The sequence below is a fragment of the Varanus komodoensis genome, unplaced genomic scaffold (assembly GCF_004798865.1).
Source record: "Varanus komodoensis strain SLA01 unplaced genomic scaffold, ASM479886v1 scaffold1, whole genome shotgun sequence".
Classification (NCBI taxonomy): Eukaryota; Metazoa; Chordata; class Lepidosauria; order Squamata; family Varanidae; genus Varanus; species Varanus komodoensis.
In genome coordinates, this window is record NW_025335268.1 from 109,895,821 (window position 1) to 109,918,906 (window position 23,086).

The 23,086-nt window shown below is 41.1% G+C and overlaps 1 protein-coding gene across 8 annotated transcripts in view; it reads left to right on the forward strand.

Moving 5' to 3' along the window:
• The window catches only part of TACC2 (transforming acidic coiled-coil containing protein 2), a 189,855-nt gene that overhangs the window by 83,781 nt on the left and 82,988 nt on the right, over positions 1-23,086 (forward strand). The gene's annotated exons all lie outside the window — the stretch shown is intronic.

Genomic DNA, 23,086 nt, shown 5'->3' on the forward strand with positions numbered 1-23,086 from the left:
AGATTTGACAGTAAAATGAATATTCAGAACAGGAGATTAAATGTCCACTTAAAGAGAAATATCTCCCTTAACCTGGCATCTAAATGGGCACAATAAGGAGCGCTGAAGGAGCGCTTACATCCTTATATGCCCAGCCGCCCCCTGAGATCGGCGGGAGAGGCCCTTCTCCGGGAGCCCTCCATGGAAGAAGTTAGGAGGGTGGTTACTCGGAGGAGGGCTTTCTCAGCGGTGGCGCCTAAGTTATGGAATGCGCTCCCCAGAGAGGTCCGCCTGGCGCCGTCGTTATTTGTTTTTCGGCGCCAGGCGAAGACCTTTTTATTTAAGCAGTATTTTAAATGTTAATATTATTGAATTTTATTTGGCCAGGGCGGCTTGTTTTATAGTGTATGTTTTATATTATATATTTGTATTTTATTGTATGTATTTTAAAATGTTATTTTATTTTTTTGTTGTAAGCCGCCCCGAGGCTTCGGCGAATGGGGCGGCATAAAAATGTTTTAATAAATAAATAAAATAAATAAATAACAATACAAGGCAGATCTCCCCGGGAAGGGCATTCCACAGATAGGGACCCATAACTAAGAAGGGACTTTTCCTGGTAGCTGCCTTTTGCACCATTGTGGATGGTGGCAACCCGAGAAGAGATCCAAAGAAGGTCTTTTAAGTCAAGCAGGGACATAGAGTAGAAGGCACCACTTCAGATATGCTGGTCCTAAGCCATTTAGGGCTTTAAAGGTCAGCACCAATATTTTGAATCAGCCCAGAAACTGGCTGGCAGTCAGAGCAGTTAAGACAGCACGGGAGTCAAATGTCAAGGTTACAAGTCCCATTAAGCAAACTTGTCGCTCTGTTCTGTGCTACCAGATGTTTCCAGGTAATCTTCAGAGATACCTTCATGCACAATGCATTATAATAATCCAAGCTAGAGGCTACTGGTGGATGACTATTTTAGTTTCTTGCGGGTCAAGAGCCTGTGCAAGGATGGATTCCTCCTCTCTAAAGATTGTATAAACTAGCACGAGTGCAATTCTAAGGCCTAAAGGATCTTAAAACAGAAGATTCTAACCCTGGAAATTTTGGCCTGTCCAAAGTGCTGCTGGGTACATACTGAGTGGGTAAAAAAGAATGGTGGAAATATTTTTTGCCTCTTCCTCCTTCAAAAGGGATAATCCCTCCTGTCCTCCTGATGTTGCTCTTCATGTCATTTAATGGCTGCATGACCTATGATTTTTCAGCCTCTATTAATAGAAAGGTCACATGATGGAACTGAGAATATTGAGCCAGCCATTCCCCAGAGGACATGTTTCCTTCCGCCCCACCAGTTCAAGCTGGCAGCTTATGACAACTGTCCCGTGCGTTACAAAAATCTACAAGAAATGCACACATCCATCATGCCTCAATTAGCAGAAATGGGAATCACACAAGAGATAAGTTGCCATTGCTTCCACTTCACTGAATAGCAGCAGGAGGTTAGATGTCTCAGAGCTGCATTAATGATATCAAATATCGAAACATGCATTAAAGGGAAGCCCTGAAATGCATTGTAGCAGACATAAAACATCAGTGTGCTTGGTGCTATGCTTGATGTTCTTTATTAGCCCGAAGAGTGCAACTGCATCATGGGGGCTCTGCTAGATTGATTGCGGATGTCATTTTCTGAAGGAAATTGATTGTATTCTCCAAGCACTTAGTGGTAATATTCAGTCCTCTATGTGTGTGCAGTTCTGGAGTCTCAGTGGTCAATAGGTCTGACTTTGTTTCTTCTTTGTCCAAAGCATGGGAACAAAAAGGGGAAAAGATTATGATGTTCTCGAGAGCAGTGACAGGATTAAACATTTAATCAGGTTTCTTGTAAGCTGCATAGCCATCTAGGCCTAAGGAGTGCACAATTTTTTTTTAGCCCCAAAGACTCCATATGCTGCTGGCTCAGTGCCTCAGTGCATGCTCATACATATGTGCAGGTGCATGTACAATTCAGTGGAACTGATACAGGATACCGTTCTTTCAGTGGTAGCAAAGTTTGGGAAGTGGCCTATGTATGACATGAACCTACTGGGACACCACCATTAACATCGGAGACACTCCTCCAAAGAAGGGGCTTTCTGGGTGGTGGAATCTGCACTACAAATGGAGATGATGAGATCATGGCTCTGGTTCACACAGTAATTCACCTGCCACCAACATTGTCATCTTCCCAGTATCAGGATAAGACTGCCTCCTTCTCCCAGGAATTTCATGGCATATGATGGGGCATTAGCCAGATTTTTTTTAAAGGTCCAATATCTTATTGCAAATGCTTTTTAGCTGTTTAAATTGTTGTTCAATTTTATGATGTTTGATGGGTTCACGCAAGTAAGACCTCAGCAAACAAGCCACCCAACAGATGTTCAGGCTCCCCATGGGTTTTTCTCTCACTCCCTGCTCCAGAATCCTCCAACTAATATCCCAGCCTCCTTCATGGTAGAATCTGTGTTGTGTCCTGCCCCCAACTCTGATCTCTGCCCCTTTTTGTTCCCCTTTTCTGAGCCTCAAAAACATTCCCTTTCATTTGTTTTAATCCCAGAAAATTGAACAGTTCTTCGTCGTGGCCTCTGTGCATCACACATATGAATGCTGCGCCTGCGCGGTGCCTAGGCCAGAAAGATTGAAAGCTAATGGTTTTTGGCGGGAAAACTCTGCTCCCCTCCCCCTCCATAGTATATATAGAGCGGCGTGTCTGCCATTTTGCTCAGTCTTTTGCGACTGCCGTTCACTGTGCCTCATGCCTGTTCGTCTCTTGCTCTGACTTCAGTATTTGCTATTTTATTCTTATTGTTCTTGTTGCTCTTCGTTACTATTACTCCAAGTTATTATTCCCTTGATATACCTTCTCCTTTTCTTCGTCTTTACTTAAAGCCCAAAAATGTTATCTTATCCCTCTTTACTACCCTGTGTTTCTTTTCTTCCACCCCCTGGGATAAGGAGGGGTGCAAAATTGCTACCTTGGCACACCGGGTCTACACAGCTGCGGGACTTGGCCTTCGTATGTCCAATTATGAAGCTACCTTGGCCAGGTATCAGCTTTTTATTATGCAAAGGCTGAACAACGTCGTTGCCTCCCTGCCAGAACAGCAATGGGATTTGGCTAGGACCTTCATCAAAGAGGGTATGCAGGTGGCCATCCAACAATTGTCCACAGCTCGCCACCACATGGATACGGATTCGAGAGCTCTAGTCGGGGCCATTTTGCTGTGAAGACATGCCTGGTTGAGGAATTGTAACTTCCCCGATGAGATGAAAAGGCGCATAGAAGAAATGCCCTTCGATGGCTCCAGTCTTTTTCACTCACGTATGGACCATAAACTCAAAGCCATCCATGAGTCCCGCATGATGGCAAGACGGATGGAACTGTCAGGACAACAAAAACGTAAGTGGGCTTGGTCCCATCCATCTTACCGGTACCAGCCTCCGCAGAGGCAATACCATCAGCGACAACAACACAGAAGGCAACAACCCCAGCAGCGTTTCCAACAGGGTCGTCGTCGCTTTGAAAATGAAAAACGTCACCGCTGATGGGACAGGCGAACCTCTCCTCCACCTCAATACCTACCTTTCCCTCTCCCTTTTGGGGAATGGCTGCAAGGCCGACTCGCCATTTGGGAGTCCATCACATCTGATCGGTGGGTCTTATCCATCATCCAGCTCGGATACAGAATAGAATTCGATACCGTCCCGCTGTCGAGCCTGATTTGCTTTACACCACGCTCCCTGGTATTAGCAGACAAAGTACATCAACTGCTTCGTAAGGGTGCGATTTGACGACTCTCCAGCTCTGAGGGGCTTCATGGATTCTATTCTAGATATTTTACGGTCCCTAAATGGGATGCTGGTCTTCGTCTGATCTTGGACCTCCGAAATGTCAACAAATTTATCAAACCAAAGAAATTTTGGATGACTACCCTTCAAAATATCCTTCCGCTGCTGAGGAAAGAGGATTGGTTCGCCTTACTGGATCTGAAAGACGCTTGCTTCCACATTTCGATCCATCCATGTCATAGCCGTCTTCTGCTTTACACCATAGGAACTGACATGTATGAATTCAATGTCCTCCCTTTCGGATTAGCTACTGCTCTGAGGGTCTTCATGAAATGTATGGCCCCAGTGTGTGCACACTTACGGCTCCAGGGCATCCAGGTGTATTCTTACCTGGATGACTGGCTGATAGTCTCACAGACCCGCGATGGTCTTTTGTTGGCTGTCAAGGTGACTTGCGCATTATTGGACGATTTAGGACTATGCATTGACCATGAAAAATGGTCCCTTGTTCCTACACAGGTGATAGACTTCATTGGAGCTTGTCTCGATTCCACGGTAGTGAGAGCTTTCCTCCCCCCAGCTCGTCACGACAGCCTTTGCACCTGTATTTCTTGGATTCTACAGGACAAAGTCGTCTCAGCGCTCTCAATTCACAGACTTTTGGGCCATATGGCTGCAACTGTTGCCATTGTCCCACACGCCAGGTTGCGGTTACGTCCTCTTCAACTCTGGTTCAACAAGAACTTCCGTCCGCAACGAGATTCCCCCGACAAACCATTCCGAATGCTCCTGGCGGTTCGGCAGACATTGACTTGGTGGACTATCCATACCAATTTAAATGTGGGTACCCCATTCCAGGCCCCCCCCAACTCTGACTCTGTATACCGATGCTTCGCTGATTGGATGGGGCGCGGTATGTGCGGGACTCCGGTCGCAGGGCACGTGGAACTGACAGAAGTCGTCGAGACACATCAACTACCTCGAACTCCTAGCAATTTTCAAAGCACTTAAATCCTTCGAGGACACTGTCCATCAGCAAGTTGTCCTGATCACATCCAATAGTATAGTCGTGGTGTTTTATATCAACAAGCAGGGCGGAACAAAATCCATTGCCCTAGCTCATCTGTCCATGGACATTTGGGAATGGTGCATCCCGAGGGGTATAACTCTATTAGCGGTCCATCTTGCCGGGACCGACAATGAGGAAGCCGACACTCTGAGCAGGCACATGTCGATGACCTATGGGTGGGAGTTAAATCGCCAGGTCTGCAGCCAACTCTTCCAGCTGTGGGGACATTCGGACATAGATCTGTTTGCTACCCACAAGAACAGGGTATGCAAAAGATTCTGTTCCAGGGCAGGAATAGGACCGGGATCGATGGGAGACACCCTTATAATCCCTTGGATGAACATCAGAATTTATGCATTTCCGCCTATTCCACTACTAACGAAAGTCGTCTCGAAGATCGTACACGACGGTGCCACAGGAATCCTGATAACACCTTGGTGGCCTCGTCAAGCATGGTTTTCCACCCTCCTTTGGATTTCGGACACCTTTCTTCACCTCCCGTCAAGACCAGATCTCATAACAAGGTGGTGCTGTCCATCACCTGGACCTACCCTCATTGAACCTCACAGCGTGGTGAGTTTATTGACTAATGATGTTCGTTCGGTCCCGAGGTCTACTAGTTCAGTCAGTACTTCAACTCATGACCATGTCAGCTTCCTTAATGCCTCGGTACCGACAGATGGACCATTGGGACCGAGCTCTTTAGACCCAGATGTTCAAAGGATTATCGAGTCTACGCTAAGACCATCAACATGAAAGTCTTATGCAGCGAAGTGGCGCCGATTCTTATCTTTCACGGAATCACGTTCCTTTATTCCAGCGGCAGCCTCGGTGGAAAACATTCTTCAGTTTCATTTACAACTACATCGTTCGGGACTTAAACCTTCATCCATTAAAGTCTATGCAGCAGCTGTATCACATTACCATGGTATGCTACAGGGATCGTCAGTGTTTTCACATCCTCTTGTAAGGAGGTTTCTTAAAGGACTGCAAAATTTTCATCCTTCTATTCGACCTGTCATGCCTACATGGAGTCTTTCAGTTGTTCTTCAAGCACTTACAAGACCTCCTTTCAAACCTTTAACGACTGTTGATGTACGTCTTGTGTCATGGAAAACAGCTTTTCTTGTTGCAGTTACATCAGCTCACAGAGCCAGTGAACTTTGTGCTCTTCGAATAGAACCACCTTATCTAAACTTTCATAAGGAAAAGGTGGTTTTGAGAATGGATTCTATCTTCTTGCCTAAAGTGGCCACACCATTCCACCTGAATCAAGAGATCATCTTACTTGCCTTCTTTCCATCACCGTTGAACCTGATCGAAAGATCCTTGCATACTTTAGATGTGCGACACTGCCTGGCCTTTTACAGATCACGCACAGAATCTCTTCGACGTTCCAATAGACTATTTGTGAAGTATTCTGAACAGGACCAAGGATTACCTGTTTCATCTCAGAGACTGTCAAAATGGATAGTTCAAACCATCGTATTGGCGTACCAACTTGCGAAGATTGACTTACCTGTTGTTCTGAGGGGTCACTCTACTAGGGCAGTAGCAGCTTCCTCTGCATTTGCTCTGGGTATCCCAATCCAAGAGGTCCGCAAAGCCACGTCTTGGGCTACTCCGTGCACTTTCGCCAAGCACTACCACCTTGATGTGCATGCCAGAAGAGACTGTTCCTTCGGGAGAGCTGTTCTCTCTGTGGTCCTTCAATGATGACACCATCCCCCACCCATTTTGGTAAGCTTGCTAATCATTCATATGTGTGATGCACAGAGGCCACGATGAAGAAAAGCAGGTTGCTTACCTGTAACTGATGTTCTTCAGGTGGCCATCTGTGCATTCACACAACCCACCCGCCGGCCCCGCTTGGTGTCGGTGAGTGGATTTGATTTTTTCACCAGTACCACCTTTTTCTATCTATGGTACCGATGATACTTGCTCTAATGAATTTGTCTCCCACAAGGAGGCAAACGATCGGTCTTCAAAGACTGAGCAAAATGGCGAACACTCCACTCTATACATACTATGGAGGGGGAGGGGAGCGGAGTTTTCCTGCCAAAAACCGTTAGCTTTCAATCTTTCTGACATAGGCACTGCGCAGGCGCAGCACCCATATGTGTGAATGCACAGATGGCCACTTGAAGAACATCAGTTACAGGGAAGCAACCTGCTTTTGTGTTGATGATTAATATTTGTGTGGGTATGTCTGTGTGCATAGTTGGTCTTTCAGATATAAAGATGTGTACAGTTAAATCTGAAATATATGTAGTCTTGCCTGGTCAAAGTCCTTGTAAGCTGAGCTGTCCCTTGAAAATCACCAGTAAAAATACCAGTAAAGGGGATATTAATTCCCTCCACTTGTGGGAGAAGTTACTGCTCTGGCTGCTGGTGGTCCCTGGCAGAGCTAGAAAAACCCTAAGGAGGCAGCTGAATGGGATACAGTGAATGAGACTTAGTGACACTTCCACAAAAAGCGCTAATTGTGTTAAAGTCACATGCTCTCTCAGTGCCAGTTTGTGAAAATTCTGTTTGCAGTTTGAAAAAGTATGCAAATTTTGCAAATGAAAGGATGCAACAAAAATGTGACTTGGCGAACTTCCATTCATCAGATGGGCAGGAAACCTGGCAAGCTCAAATGAGCCGGATTTTCCTGGTTTGCTGTATCCCTAGCTGTGGGTTTCTCGATTGTCTCCCCTTGTTGCTTTTGTTATCTTTGAAAAGTACCATTACCCCAAACTATAGAGCAGTAGTGACCATGCACCTGACCCCCAGCAGCTGCTCTGTATGCCAACCTGTTTTGAAGCACAGGTGAGGCTGATGTCCTCCACCACTGTGGGGTCTAGATGTGCCTTGATGGGTACCTGTGGAAATGTCTTCCAATAAGTTGCTGGGCTCAGAGCAGAAAGTGCACAGCACAGCAGCAGAGCCAATCACAGAGAGAGGCAGGTAGTATGAAGAAGGTCACTCAGCCTTGGGAAGCAGTGGTTTCCCAGAGTCAAAGCTCGCTGAAATGTAATTGCGATTTTTCGTGGTGATGGAGAGGCTCACAAGAGTTTGTTTGAGCCAAAGCCTAAAAAGCTGTATTCTGAGCAGGGACCATGCATTGTGCAATGCAGCAAAGCAATCACAGGTTTTACTTTTAATATTTTTGGTTTGTTGCCATTCTTATCTTTTGGTAAGCATTCGTTATTTAAGATACCCATTTTATCTTTAAAAATGAAAAAGAAAGCTTTAAATAACAAAGAATCGAACCTTACAGCTTTACTACTCATTATGCAGTGCTTGTTGCTTTTAACAGTATTTGAAGTGCTCAATGTTCGGTGACCTTACCTTAAAGTTGTGTTCCACGGATTTTTCCAGTAGTGTAAATGATACCAAAGTGGAAACTGAAAAAGAAATATACAACAGAAGGAAGATTATTTGTGTAACTAGTAGCAACAACCTGAAAACTCTTTAAAAAGCTTTGCTCTTCCTGCTTGCTGCCTTAGTTCATGGCAGGCACCACATTAAAAAAAACAAAAACTAGCCACTGGGCTCAGCCTTGCATGCCACCCCCTCTGGCCCCCAAAGGGCACTCTGCCCTAGTTGCACCTTAACAGCCTTTGCCAGGTTAGTTGCTATGGAGGAGGAAGAGACTTGTGCTGTAGCAGTTTAAAGAGCACTCTTTTCTAGGCAAATGAGGCAGAGTTTTCAGCCTTTTAAAGCTGATGGCTACACAAATGTGCCTGCCTGAATCTGCATGAATGGGAAACGGACAGAGTTGTTCTCATGGCTTGTTGACACAATGGCTCAAACCTAAGCTATGTAAAGCAAATTGATTACGATAAAGTCACTGCTAGAAGCGGACTCTAGACTAGTTCACTACAATTTTTTCTCATTCTCAGGCCATCTGTGTCATCTAGATTTCAGTGAGATAAAGACCACACCTCTAGTAATATTTTTTTGCACATTTTTTATTAAGATTTTAAACTAAAAACTAAAAAAAATCAATCATCAAATACATCGGACATACTGGGTCAGCCCCCTATAACATATCCTTTAAACATTCTATAATCATATTCAAATCAATTTATAAAAATGTAAAGACATCTTTAAATCTAAGCCAAGTCCCGTTTCTCCAGCCACTTGTAAAAAAGGCCCCAAGTTTGATAGAAGTCAGTATCTTCTTTCTCCTTCAATAATAGAGTCAATCTGTCCATTTCTGCACAGTCCAGAATCTTTTTTAAAATCAGTTCCTCAGTGGGTAGTTCCTCACTCTTCCAATATTGAGCAAGCACAATCCTCGCTGCTGTGATTAAATGTAGCATCAAATACATTTCTTGTTTGCTAATATTTTCCGGTACAATACCTAACAAGAAAATTTCAAGTTTAAAAGCTAAGGGTTTTTGTAGCATTTCCTCAAGCCATTTATGTATTTTAATTCAATACTTTTTCACATATTCACAAGTCCACCACATATGGTAAAAAGTACCTACATCATGTTTACATTTCCAACATCTGTTTGACATATTTGGCAACATTTTAGCTAACCGATTAGGCGACAAATACCATCTATAAAACATTTTATATAAATTTTCTTTGTACGAAGTTGCTAAAGTTACCTTAATATTTCTCTCCCATAGCTTTTGCCACTTTTCTAATTCAATATTATATCCAAAATTTTGTGCCCATGTTATCATAGTTTCCTTAACCTGTTCCCCTTCCATTTTCCTGTCAAGTAGGAACTCATAAATTCTTTTAATCATTTTCTCACCTGTTTTTAACATCACTTGATCAAAGGCTTTATAAAACCCCCATATTTTAGAATCTTTAGCATATCTTGATTGCATCTGCACCTTATACCACCAAGAGACATTGAGTCCTTGTTCTTGTATTTCTTGATCTAGGTTCAGGCCTCCATCCTTATCCAAAATATCATCATATCTTATGATCCCTTCAAAATTCAATACATTTGGATACACAAAAGCTTCCATAGGTGAAAGCCATCTTGGTAACTTATTATACAATTTTGACTTTAACTTTTCCCACACTGACATTAATGATCTTCTAATAGAGTGACTTTAAAAAGTCCCATGAGACTTGACCTTCTCGTACCGCATATAAGCCTGCCAACCCACTTGCAAATCATGTCCTTCAAGGTACAAAATTCTCTTATTTTGCAAGGTTATCCATTCTTTTAGCCGAGTTAAAATAGACGCTGGATAGTACAACATCCAATCCGGTAAACCAAAACCCCCATTCTTTTTGGTTTCCTGAAGCATTTTCAGTTTAATCCTTGCTTTCTTTTTTCTCCAAATAAATCTCAAAATTTGAAAATTCAAATCCTCAAAATGTTTTTTATCAATTTTCACGGGGATCATTTGGAACGAAAGCAAAAGTTTTGGCAGCGTGTTCCTTGTAACCAGTGCAACTCTTCCCACCAGAGACAGTTGCAAATTGGCCCATCCTTCCAGGTCACCTTTAATACCTTTCAATAATGTATCGTAATTGTCTGCTTTCACAGTTGTGCATTTAGCTGTAGGATAGATTCCCAAGTATTTAACCTTTTTGACAATCTGCAAGTCCACTTGTTCTTGGAGTCTTTTTTTCTGATCTTGCGTAAGATTTTTAACTAAAAGTTTTATTTTTTCCTTATTTATTTTCATCCCCGTAACTTCACCATATTCTCCAATCCATTGTAAAAGTTTAGGGATTGTTACAAAAGGTTCCTCTATTATAAAGACCAAATCATCTGCGAATGTTGCAATTTATAACTTTTGTCCCTAATTCTAGTACCTTTAATGTCCTCGTCATCCCTAATATTTCTATTCAAGACCTCTAAAGTTACGGTGAACAGCAGGGGTGACAGCGGGCATCCCTGCCTTGTACCCTTTTGTATCTCTATAGCCCTTGTACGTTCTCCATTAATTAAAATCCTGGCCGATTGTCTTTGATAGATGCTTGATATCGCATTCATAAATTCTCCCCCAAACTCCATTTGGTCCATCTGTTGCATCATGAATTGCCAATTAACATTAGCAAAGGCTTTCTGGGCATCTAAAAACAGTAGAGTCATTGATTTTTCCGCGTGTGTCTCGTAGTATTCTAGGATATCCTCGTTCTTGCTTTTTCTTTTATTTATTTTTGCTGAGTAGGTTATTATCAGTCCCCTGACATAGGCTTTAGCTGTATCCCAGACATTCTGTAAAGAAGTTTCTTCCACTTTGTTTATTTGAAAGAATATTTGCATCTCTTTGCTTATCTCTTCTATAAATTTTTTATCTTTTAGTAATGCTTTATCTAGACTCCATCTGGGCGTCCTTGCAGCTCCTTTCAATGATATAAATACAGGATTATGATCCGCCCAGACATTTGTCTCCATTTCAGCTTCTATCAGATCTGGCCCTAACTCTGGAGTTATCCAAACCATATCAATTCTAGACCATGACCTATGTCTGTTTGAATAAAAAGAACAGTTGGCCGAAGATGGGTTTTTATGCCTCCAATCTGAATTCTTCAAGTTGGAACAAGACTCTGGAAGCATCCTCCTACCCCCTTTTCCCTTACTTTCAATCTTGTAATTGATTCCCTTATTCACAATTGCATTAAAATCGCCCATTACACACACAGACTGATAGTCCACTTGTAAAAGTAACATATGTAGTTTTTGGTTAAAAGTTTCCTGATGGTCATTTGGTGCATATATTGCCACTAAGAGTACCTTTTTAAGTTTAATTGTAATTTCTACCATCAAGATCCTACCATCCTCATCAGCAAGAATATATTTAGGGTCCAATTTTTCTTTAACATACAGTGCTAAACCTCTTTTCTTTTGTGATGTAGGAGATACGAACAATTTTCCCAGATTTAAACATTCCAGAAGTTTAACATATTGTTTCTTAATATGTGTTTCTTGTAGACAAATTATATCTAATTTCCGTTTTTGAAGTTGAGCAAAAATCCTTCTCTTAGATGGTCCATTTAGTCCATTAACATTTAAAGAGAGCAATTCAATTTTCCCTTCCTTTTTAAGAGCCATATTTAATAAAATTATTTACTTATTCTTTGCCTTTACAGTTTTACCTTTTTTCCCACCTTTGAGTCCAGTCTATACTTCTTGTTGTGAATCAGCCTTCAGTATTTCTCCTTCTTCAGAGTGGTACGCTGTTATTTCCATTGCTTCGGCACCTCTTTCTCCTTCTTTAGAGACAACAGGATCCTCCTCTTCTAGCATAACTTTACATTTTTCATAGAACTCTTGTGCTTCAAGAATTGAATCCAATTTATATCTTACAGAGCTCCATGTAAAAAATATTCCTTCTGGTGTTAGCCACTTAAAGATAATCTCTTTCTTGATCAATTTTGTAGTAAGGAATCGATATTTCTTTCTTCACTCCCTAATCCTCCATGGAATTTGTTTCAGGACCGTCACCTCCTGATGATCATCTCTCTTTAACGGCTTCTCCCATACGGCCTTCAAAACATTATCTCTTATAGAGCAAATTTGACATGGACTTCTCTCGGAAGTTTATTTCTTCTGGTATAAGAGGAGTTGACCCTAAAAACAAGATCAATTCCCATACCCATGACTTCATTCTCGATTTCTAAAAGCTCCGCCAACATGACAGTTATGATCTCTCGGAAGTCCTCATTTTTCTCTTCAGGTATATTCTGAAATCTTAGATAATAAGATGCCTTCTCCATCTCTAATGTAGCCGTTGAGTCCCATGTTGACTTATTTGTTTGCTTAATTAAATATATTTCTTTATCTACTGTCTCCAATTTTTCACATACTTCTTGTATTTTTTGTGTATTCTGTTCGCTTTAAGTCGGACATCAGATAATTGAGTTGTCATCTCTCTAATAGAGTTATCCAATTTGTCTAAATTGCTCTTTTTGCTCATTTGATAAGCTTTCCAGCCATATTGACATCGCTTCTTGAGATGCTTGCAAAGTTGTTAAAGCTGCCTGTATCGCCATTAAGCTTTTTGCAACATCTTCTGTCTTAGGCTGATGAATTGGACTCTGGCCCACTGAGGAAGGTGCTGAAGAGGGCTGAGTTTTCCTCATAATGGAAGTTGTTCACCAAAGAAATTTCAATATACCAAAAGAAAGAGGAGGGAAAAAGAGAGAGAGAGAGAGAGAGAGAGAGAGAGAGAGAGAGAGAGAGAGAGAGAGAGAAGCTTGCAATAATTCTGATAGCCACCGGGTGGTGGCAAAAGGCTATTTAAAAGGCAAAAGACTATTTAAAAATGAAAAAATGTCGTCAGACCCAGGAAGATTGGAAGCTGGTCAAAAAAAATGGCCACCGGCAAATTAGGGGCTTTTTCTTTCTTCTTTATGCCAGTTATCAACAGATATAATTTTTCCACAGGTAATATTGCAATAAGAAAGTAAGTAAAAGAAAGTAAAAATGCTCACCAGAAAGTCATCACAGTAGAGAGGAAACACCACGTAACAAAAACTTTCCTGGCTAGTATCCAATTAGCCTTGGCAGAAGTCCAAACAGGCATCCAAATTGTACGCTTCCACTTCTAATCTTCTATCCTTTGATTTAGTTCCATAGCAATTATTTACTTTGCCTTCGCCCTTAAGAGAGATTAGAAGAAAAATCTTTTTCTTCGGCTTCAATTTAGATAAGAGTCTTCACATTTTCTCGTATGTCAGTTGCTGCTTAAAAAACTTGGAGAGGGCTTTCTCTTTCTTCTAAGTCAATTATAAACAAGTACAGCTTTTCCACGGGTAATATTGCGAAAAGAAATAAGAAATAAGAATGCTTACCAGCCGTTCCATGCTTATCTGGCTAAAGTAAGCTAATTAATCCATCAGATGTTGAGAACTGGCAGGGGCTAAGAAAACCCCCTGTATTTCCCAATTGAGAAATGCCTGAGTCTCTTCCAGTAGATATAGGATTGCCGTCCTACACCAACCAGAAGAAAGATGCCAGGCAATCTGTCTTCACCCCAACAGGGTTTAGATAGGTCTCCCATGACTCGCTACCAAGCAATACCGGCATGATAACAGAAGCTCCATTAATCACGTCCGTGTCGTTCCGACGCCATCTTGAAAGTCTCCCTTTAGTAATACTTTTTGAATGAGCAGAACTTTTCTTATGTCAATATTTCCTTGAGCCAAATTATAATGAGATTGTGTGCGTGTGTTTACAAGACAAGGCAAGAATTGTGCTATTTCCCCATGGGATTTTGCTTCAGGGCAAAATTATTAAATGACATTTGCACTCTCTCATAAAAAGCAAATATATTACTGTCTAATGGATATCTGCCAGTATAATCAAAGTAGCCCTACAATGATTCCCCTACTCAAGGAAATATATGAAAATGCATTGTGTCCTGTCAAATAAGCAATACAGATTGATTGCATACAAAACAGATGTTTCACCTTTGAATCTGGGGTTGTCCAGCATGTGAATATGATAACCTTTTGTAAATTAATTGGCATTCTGCAGAGAAGAGCCAAATAACAGCCATTTTCGAACTATAGTGGGAGGGGGTGCTTTACGTGGGGAACACCCTCCCCAAAGAGTTTTGCCTAGGCCATGATAAGAGCTAACCTGGTGGTTTGTTGCATATTGAACCTTCTGGTTTATACAGACTGAAATTCCTTATTTCTGTCTATAAACCTGATCCGCCCCTTGTACATGCTGCACAATAAGCAGAGTAGGAAAGAACTGTTGCAGCCACAGGATTGTGCTTGGCTGAAGAATGAAACCCTCACACTGACCCAAAAGTGACAGACATCTTGTGAGGACAATGCTTTGCTTGGCTTGCCTTTATTGGCCTTTGGGCATCATGATCTGGGAAAAAAGGTAGAAAGAGCCAAACGAGGATGGCTCACTTGTAGCAGCAGTGGAAACCTGTCCAGCATCTTTTTACTGCATCTTTTCACTGCATTAGTATCCTATAGCTTGGGGTCTCTGTCGTGAATTGTAAAGTCATAAAACAAGTGTACTGTGTTTCACCACTCCAGTGTGCGGGAAAGCTAACTGAACATTATAGGCCAGTCACACTGTGGTAAATGCAGACTGTGGTGGCATGTGGGATTGCAAGCTCAAGATTCATTAAAAGTAGTCCCCCGAAATTTGCGGGGGTTATGTTCCTACAGCACCCGTGAATTGTGAAAACCCGCACATTTGGTGCAGGCATTGAGCGCTGGCTGCCAAGGTGGTGCGGACGGGTAGGGCCGGGCCGGGGGGCGGGTGTGTGCATGCAGCGAGGCAGGGGCTCGTGCACACAGAGATCGTTTTCTCCAAGCGAGTCCAAACTCAGAGGAAACAATCTTCTTGCAAGTAAGCTTCCGCACCGCAAGGCGCTGGCTTGGACTCACTCATAGAAAAATCCCGCGAAAGACTGAAGCCACAAACACTGAACTGCGACTTCACGGGTGTATAAATAGTGATATCTGGAATACATTTTTGTATACAGTATGTATACATGTCCATACATGGAATCAAGTATATTGCACTATTCGTGGAAAATAGCTCTATTCACTCAAACAGGAATCTCTGCTATGATAAATTTGGATTGAGAGTTTTCATCAAAATTGTGCTAGACTTCTACTTCTGCTAAAACATAGCAGCTTTTTTCCTTCCATTTGACTGTAAAAGCATAAGAGCCAACCTGGACTATCATGATTTGACCCTTATATTTTATGTTTTTGGGTGCTTGATAGTAGTTTTGTCTTTTCATTGTTCTGCTTAAAAGGCTGGCTGATGGCAGTAGCTACCCTCCCTTTTAAACAGGATGAGATATGCTATGAGCAAATAATCTTTGCGCTGGACAGTTTTGATTCTGTTGCTAAGTTTTCTCCCATGTTAATATGTTTTATGCAAGAACTATACATAGTCAGAGAAAACTGTTCCAGATACTATTCCATAATGTCATCATAATACAGCTGTGTTTGAATTGTTAGCATGAGTGCTGCTTACAAAAAAATATGAGAACAAAAGATAGAAACATAATCCCAATCAAAATGAATAGGGATAGAAAGTTATTGGCAGAGGAATTGTACTAGTTGTCCTTTGTGTAACAGTCAAGCTGAGTTTGAAAATGGAAGATTGTAGAAAATGTTTTGTGCCACCTTTTATATACCTGTTTTAGGGAAGAATACATAGTAATAGAATGGAGTAGTGTTCTGCAGCTTTCTGCTCTAGCAGAGCATATTTCAAAGCTATTGTGTTTGCTTGTGTTTATCTGTAGAATTTGTTCTCTTGGACTGTAAGAGAATACTCTTCTGTTGCATACAGATACAGTCAGATTGGAAAGTAAACTGTCCTCAGTGCCTTTTGAACCTCTGTGACATTGTCACTAAACCAGAGTTCATAATGTAAGGGTGATGCCATGATAATTCAAAAAAGCAAGTGTAACTTAAAGCACTGAAATGTTCACATGCTAGAAATAACACAGTATTCTAGTTCAGATGAATGTTCTAAGCTTCATAATGCTCTAAGTTAATTTATAATTACACTAGAGACAAGACATGATTGTAGTCTGTACAAACATCCCAGGCCTGAAATATATACCTGGAGTAGGGAATCAAATCTGGTCTTCTGGGCTTTGCAGTAGGGCTCACAATAGGCTAGTATTTTTTAACTATATTGTTATCTTCACTCCCTTTGTCTTTCCTTTCAATCCCACCTGCCACATACTAGAATGCAGTGGTTGACAGCTCTTCTTAAACCTTATCTCAGTTTGTGTTCAGTGGAGTCCACATCCAATTTATGCATAGGATTATGCACGCTCTGTAAACGTAATCATGAGATTTTACTTGTAGTTCATTTGTTTTGGATATCTGTGTTTTGTTGTCGAGTGTCTAACCAGTGCTATAAATATAAAAATATAAATATTTTATTTATTTAAATATAAATTATACATATTTATAAATTTATATAAATAAATAAGAGACAGTGTCTTCTTATTAGGGGCATGGCTTTGGGGCTTCTGTTGATGAGCTTCTGCTCTTCAAAATATAACAATAGGCCACTGCATGCAAATGGCACAGTATCATAAAAATATATCTGAAACTCATGATCCAAATCATTACTGAACTTTAAATTTGTATCAGAACTAGTTTCACCTGGGGATTTATTGGGTGCTTGGGAAAATGAGTACTGGCATGATAGCAATCTACCTAGTCTGTTATCAGGAATAGGAATTGAAGCGTTGGAAAGGACTTAGTTATTTGAAAAGACTTTACTTCTGCATGGCATGCATATATTTCTATGTGTGCACCTAGTTTACTTGAAAGTGCCCGCTAATATTTGCCCACAATTAACCCTTCCTCTGCATTACATCCACCTGCAAAACTTTGTGTATAGAGCCAGTGTTGGTTAGTGGTTCTTGGGCTGTGCTTCAGGAAATCTGCGATTTGGCCACAAAGTCCACTTGATGACTTTGGGGCGGTTACTGGCTCTCAACCTAACCTACCTCTCAGGGTTGTTGTGAAGAGGAGAACCTTTGCAAGCTCCCTTGTGTTCTTTGTAAGAGGAAGTAAGTAAAACATTGTGGTGACTGTCAGCTCCTGAAAATTAAGTGGTCCCTGGCTGTTCAACAAAACACTTATTTATACTTTACCATTTCCCTGCCCTGTTTCTTCCTGACATCAGCTCAATTGAAACACAATGCTGAACTATGGTCTGTGTTTCCAAACAATAAGCAATGTTTTTAACAATAAGCTCCTTGTCATTTTTCATTTCATTGTCTCAGTTCTTAGTTTCATAGGTTCTCTCCATTCTCAGTAATGAGGCAACCCCTGGAGATGAAGCAGTAACCATAATTACAGATTGTTAAGACAGACACCATGCCAAACAATGGTTAACATAAACTGTGGTTTTCAAACCCACTTCAGTCTTTTATGTAGCAATTTATGGGCAATGGTTTACTTATCCAGTATCTTGCTAAGCCCTATTTAAGCCTCCTTAACTTTGATTTGACATGATGTCTGGACTTGATACATGGCTTTTCGAAGTACACTTTCAATGCAAAAAAGACTTTCAAATTACATCCATATATCTAACCTTTGATGACTTCTCTCTTTTGTAAATTTGTGGCAGGTTTCTTTTCTTTCTTTCTTTCTTTCTTTCTTTCTTTCTTTCTTTCTTTCTTTCTTTCTTTCTTTCTTTCTTTCTTTTTTTTTTTGGTATAATTATTGTCACTGGAGCTGTAAATAGGCATTGGCATAGTTACATTGGGGGTATCTGAAAATCTGATTAATTTGAAGAGCCTCTGATTGGCCAGATATCAAGATGCACAGTGTGTGATGGTACCTCTGTTTCACAGCCACCAGGCCAAATCTACAAGATGGTAATGCAGAAACATGGGAACAATGAGTCAAGCTCTCTGTGAAATGAAGCTGGTCGCTTAATACACCCAGTTCTCATTGCCTTCTGACAACCCAGCTTGTGCTTTGGATGAATTCACCAGAGAATTCCTTGTTCGCTGTCTTCCCCCACATCCCCAGTCATCTCCCTGTCATCTTACCTTTAAGCAAGATCATAATAATATCTCTGTACCAAGCCGTTTCCCTGTGTACTCACACATTGCCTTGTTTACTTTGGCTCTTCATGACATTCTGTCTACTTTCCTGGTGGAAGATTCCATTTCTGAGAGAGGGATGTGCTCTTTTGTTTGAAAAAGGGAGGAGAGAAGTGAACAGTGTTTTTAAAATCCTGCATATTAATCTTCTCCATTATTTACTGTTCTAAACTGTAGGCTGGGTTTGCTGTCAAAATAAAGAACACATGAAGGATGTTGTATGCAAATCTATTTGCATTTCAAATCAGCTGAGTCAACACAATGTAGTGGTCCTGCCTGTAGGTCCTTAGGGATCCACAGTAGCTGACAATGTGTGTTTAAAGGGAGGGTCTAATTTTTTCTCTCCCCCCCCCCCCCCAAGCCACTTGGAATAGCCAGTAGACCTTTGCAAAGGCACTTGCCGAGCACCTAGCCTCGATGCAGCTGGCTGCTACACACAGCCTGACACAATAGCTGGCACATTAATTTCTTTCAAATCAATTTTCATTCGAGTGCAGGGGAAGATAAAGCGAGGAGTGGTGGGTGGGTGTTGGGAAAGGAACCTAGCAACAGTTCAGAGGAGAGAAGCTGCTGTTAAAGTGCCTTGGCTGTAGCTGCCCCTGATGCAAGCAGCTGTTTTCATCTGCACTGCAGCACTGCAGCCTCTCCGGTCCAATATCTGTGGGCTTCTCGCTAGTGGAATTAACGAGGAAGCTGGCCCTGCTTGCTGCTAGCTCCAACACAAGGGCACGCTGAGAATGGGAGGGTCGCAGTCTCTGCAGCAGGCACAGACAAGTAGCCTGATTCGGGAACCATCAGAGGCAATGTAAGTATGGGGTCCTTTACTCCTTTCCCACTGTTGCTTGTATGGAGAGGATGGATACAGTACAGTGGAAGCTAGAGGGTCAATTTGGAGAGGGTAGCGTACATGGCAAACCTTTGTGTAATCTTCAGTCTGCTCAATGTATGGCATAGTTAAGATTTCATCGTTTTTCAGCACTGCTGAATTTTTCTTTAAAAGACACTGCCATGGCATGTAGGAATGCCGGTTAGAGAAGGCATCTTGATTCCTTTTGTACTGTGCAGAGCAGCAGCTACCATTTGTTTCATATGCATTCTATGGACATAATCAATCAAGCCCATCACTGTGTTCAGTGATTCTATTTTCTGATTCTGTTTAAAATGCGCAGCATGTAGGTTGATTTCAGTGTTTTCCAGGGCTTTCTTCTTGCTAATCCTGCCCCGTGATATTTTTCTCAGTTCATATCTTCCCTTTCTAAATTGAGTACACTCCTGTTTGTCAAAACTCAGCCATTTCTAATTATCCTTCAAGATTTTTTTCTTAATTGTTTCAGTAAGATTAAAATAGACAATCAGTACTGTCAGACTATAGTAGCAGCTTTGTATCACCTATTTAAAAAAACAAATTGAATGGTCATCTATAATTTGGAGTATGTGCTCTCTCTCCCCCTCCCTTCCCCCTCCCTTTCTCCTCTCCAAATCCTTCTATATCTATATACAAAACTCCAGAACAAAACAAATGGCTACCAATAATGCATCCAGTTGATAAATTTAAGAATTTAATGTTTTAATTTTAAAATTAAAAAGGTAAAACTATAGCTCTGTGTGTGTATACAAATTTTAAAATGTGAAATATCTTAGTATAAGTTACCAGATTCAGTCACAGATAAGAGTGTGGTACAATCCACTCACAAGCTGAGCTGGAACCAATCAGGAACAGGCCAACCCTCAGCGAGGGAACATGAATTAACAATCAGCACCTGCGTTCAACAGCCAGTCAAGCTGCAGGGATAACCATCATGGCATGTTTCATCTCAACCTTTACCTTGATATCGAGTTTTACTGAATGAACATTCCTCCTTTAATCTTCCTGCTTTGGAGGCTCAGGTACATCACTTCCATATCAGTTGATTCTCCTTCCCCCTCACACTCTTTGTCTTTAGATAGAGAGTTCATTAGGCCAAGGGTTTTTCTGCCTGCCAGCTGTTTACAAATGTACTACTGAGTGTACTAGAACATGATTTTGGGGGGAATTCCTAGAATGGCCCTGTTTCAGGTGCATAACCCTGGCTTATTTTTATGGTGTTTAGCAATATATTTAGTATATATTCAGATGCATGGTGGGGTACCTACAATCCATATAGATTATATAACCTGGAGTCAAAGAAAAACTTAATCCTATTCTCATCTTGTTTATTGTTCATATTTTGAAGCTCCTCAACATAAGTCTTTCTTTTTCCCTGTGTACTTGGCAAGAATCCTTTCAGAATTGAGAATGAATGACATACAGGACTTGTACAGCTATACCATTATGGCAAGGCTATATAGCATGATTGGCTTATATGTATTTATTCAACAAGGTCAGTGTGACTGGATCGTTAAGCTATAAGTCCAGCTATAGCTTATTTTGTTTTAGGAATGGAATTATAAACCACCCAGAGAACTTTGGCTATTGGGCTGTACAGAAATAAAATCAATAATAAAAGCACCTTGAGAAAAGTTGCTTAATATTAATTTGAGATAATATCACCTATCACCTTTTAATAAGTGCCATTTTTTTTAAATAAGCACTTTTCTCTAGCATAGATCCATTATTGAACAGAGCAATGTATCAGAATGAGCAACATTTTTCTCCATCTTTATCCACAGTTTTAATAATCTTGTGGAAGGCTTATTTAAGAGTGATCAGTTAAAGAAAGCTTTCTTCATAATTAAGGAGACACTGGTAATTATAATATAGAACTCCTTATGTGAGCAGAAGCCCCACTGAATAACAAGTTCAGCAGCCAAGCAGTATAATTTAATGTTAGCACTGAGATTGTAGAGTGCAAAACCTTGTGCCATTTCAGTAAGCCAGTGGTTTGTTGCATATTTGGAAAAAGTGACATGTGCTTGCGATTTTCATGTAGTTTCATGATAAGACTATTAGCTATTTTAATTTTTCTTCCGTTATACTCCTGAGGCTTCGGTAGTATACATGATCCTTCTCCTGCCCAGTTTATCCTCTCAACATCCCTGTGAGGTGGATTAGGCTGGGAGTCAGTGACTCTCTACATGAATCTATGTAGAGAGCTTCATCATTAATGTTGTTATTGTTATTCATAGCTGAGTAGGGGCATGGATGGGTTTCCAGAATCCTAACCTAACACTTTAGCCAATACACCACAGGTGCTTTCCAGTATACCTAATAGGTGCAATATAATAAATAATAAATCTGCCAAGGAATCCTAACTATATTTTGCAATATTAAACAACATACCTATGTGTGAAACTGTGGGCTGTCATTTTCCACCTGAATGTTTGGCTCCCATGTTAGGGGTTTACTTTTCACAGCGTAATATTGCCAGTGAAATGTACTTCATTTTAGATTTTAGTTAATTGTAATAGGCTTGGGTTTTTGGCCACCTCTCAAAAGCTTGTGAACAGCAACAGCAAATGAAATCATATGTACAACCATAAGAAAGGAATTTCTGGCTTCCTCTAGAGAATAAGAGTCCCTCAATATTGGTGACAAAACTATATTAGGAATATAAGAATGGTAGGTATTTTCTGAAGACTGGTGGGAACATGTTCCTCATCAAATGTATGTATTGGGGAAATGTTTCATTTGTTTCCATCACTATGTAAACTAAATGAGATTTTTTTATGTAGAATCTCTGCTTCCTGAAATATTCTTTAAACTTTTCTAGAGGCAGATAAACTTGAGCTTTCTCATGGAAGTGAGATACATTCATTTCCAACTCTGAAATTTGATTCCATCTTCGAATGGAAGTACAAAGAGAGAAGGTGGAGTGCCACCCTGTAGATTCGGCAGCTTTTGATACCACTGGCCATGGTATCCTTCTGGAATAGCTGTCTTAACTGGGACTTGCAGGTACTGTTCTACAGTGGTTTCATTCCTTCTTGGATGGTTGCTTCCAGAAGGTGGTGCTGGCGAATTGTTGCTCTTCCAATTATGTCACAGGTGCTCAATTTTATCTACCATGCTGTTTAATATCTATATGACTTTGCTGCCAGGGGAGGGAGAATTTCCAAGGATATGAATGGGGGTGTCATCTGTATGCTAGTGACGTTTCTTCCCTTGATTAAACCAAGTGATGCAATGGATGCCCTGTATTGGCAACCAAACAGGGTAGTGGACTAGATGATGATCAAGAAATGAAAACTCAATCTAGACGAGATGGAGGTACTGTTGAATAGTGTTCAACCTTCCCTGGAGGGTGTTGTATCAAGCACAGGAGTGTTCCTGGTTTTATCACTACACCTCAAATCCCAGGTGGCCCCAGTGACAAGGAAGCCCTTTTATTAGCTTAAACTGATTTCCAAGCTATGATTGTGTCTGGACAGAGATAGCTTGGCAAGTTATCCATGTGGATCTCCTTTCTACCCCTCCCCCCCCCCCCCCCTGTCTTAGTTCTGATTGCTTTGGTGAAGCTTTGCTTCCCCTCCCTCTCCCTTTTTCTGTGAAGGTCTGTAGTGTGGAAAGGGATGGATTTTGGAAGTTCCAACTTTGCTTATTGCCATGAGAGTGCTTGATTTCTTTGAGTTATGGGGAGTGCCTATGTGGAGAAGGGATGTTCATGTAAAGTATGTATTTTGGATATTGGTGCTTTGAATATTGAACACAGGATTTGTTCTGTGTTCCAAAGACTGCTTTTCTGTTTGACGTAAAGAATGTTACATCCTATTT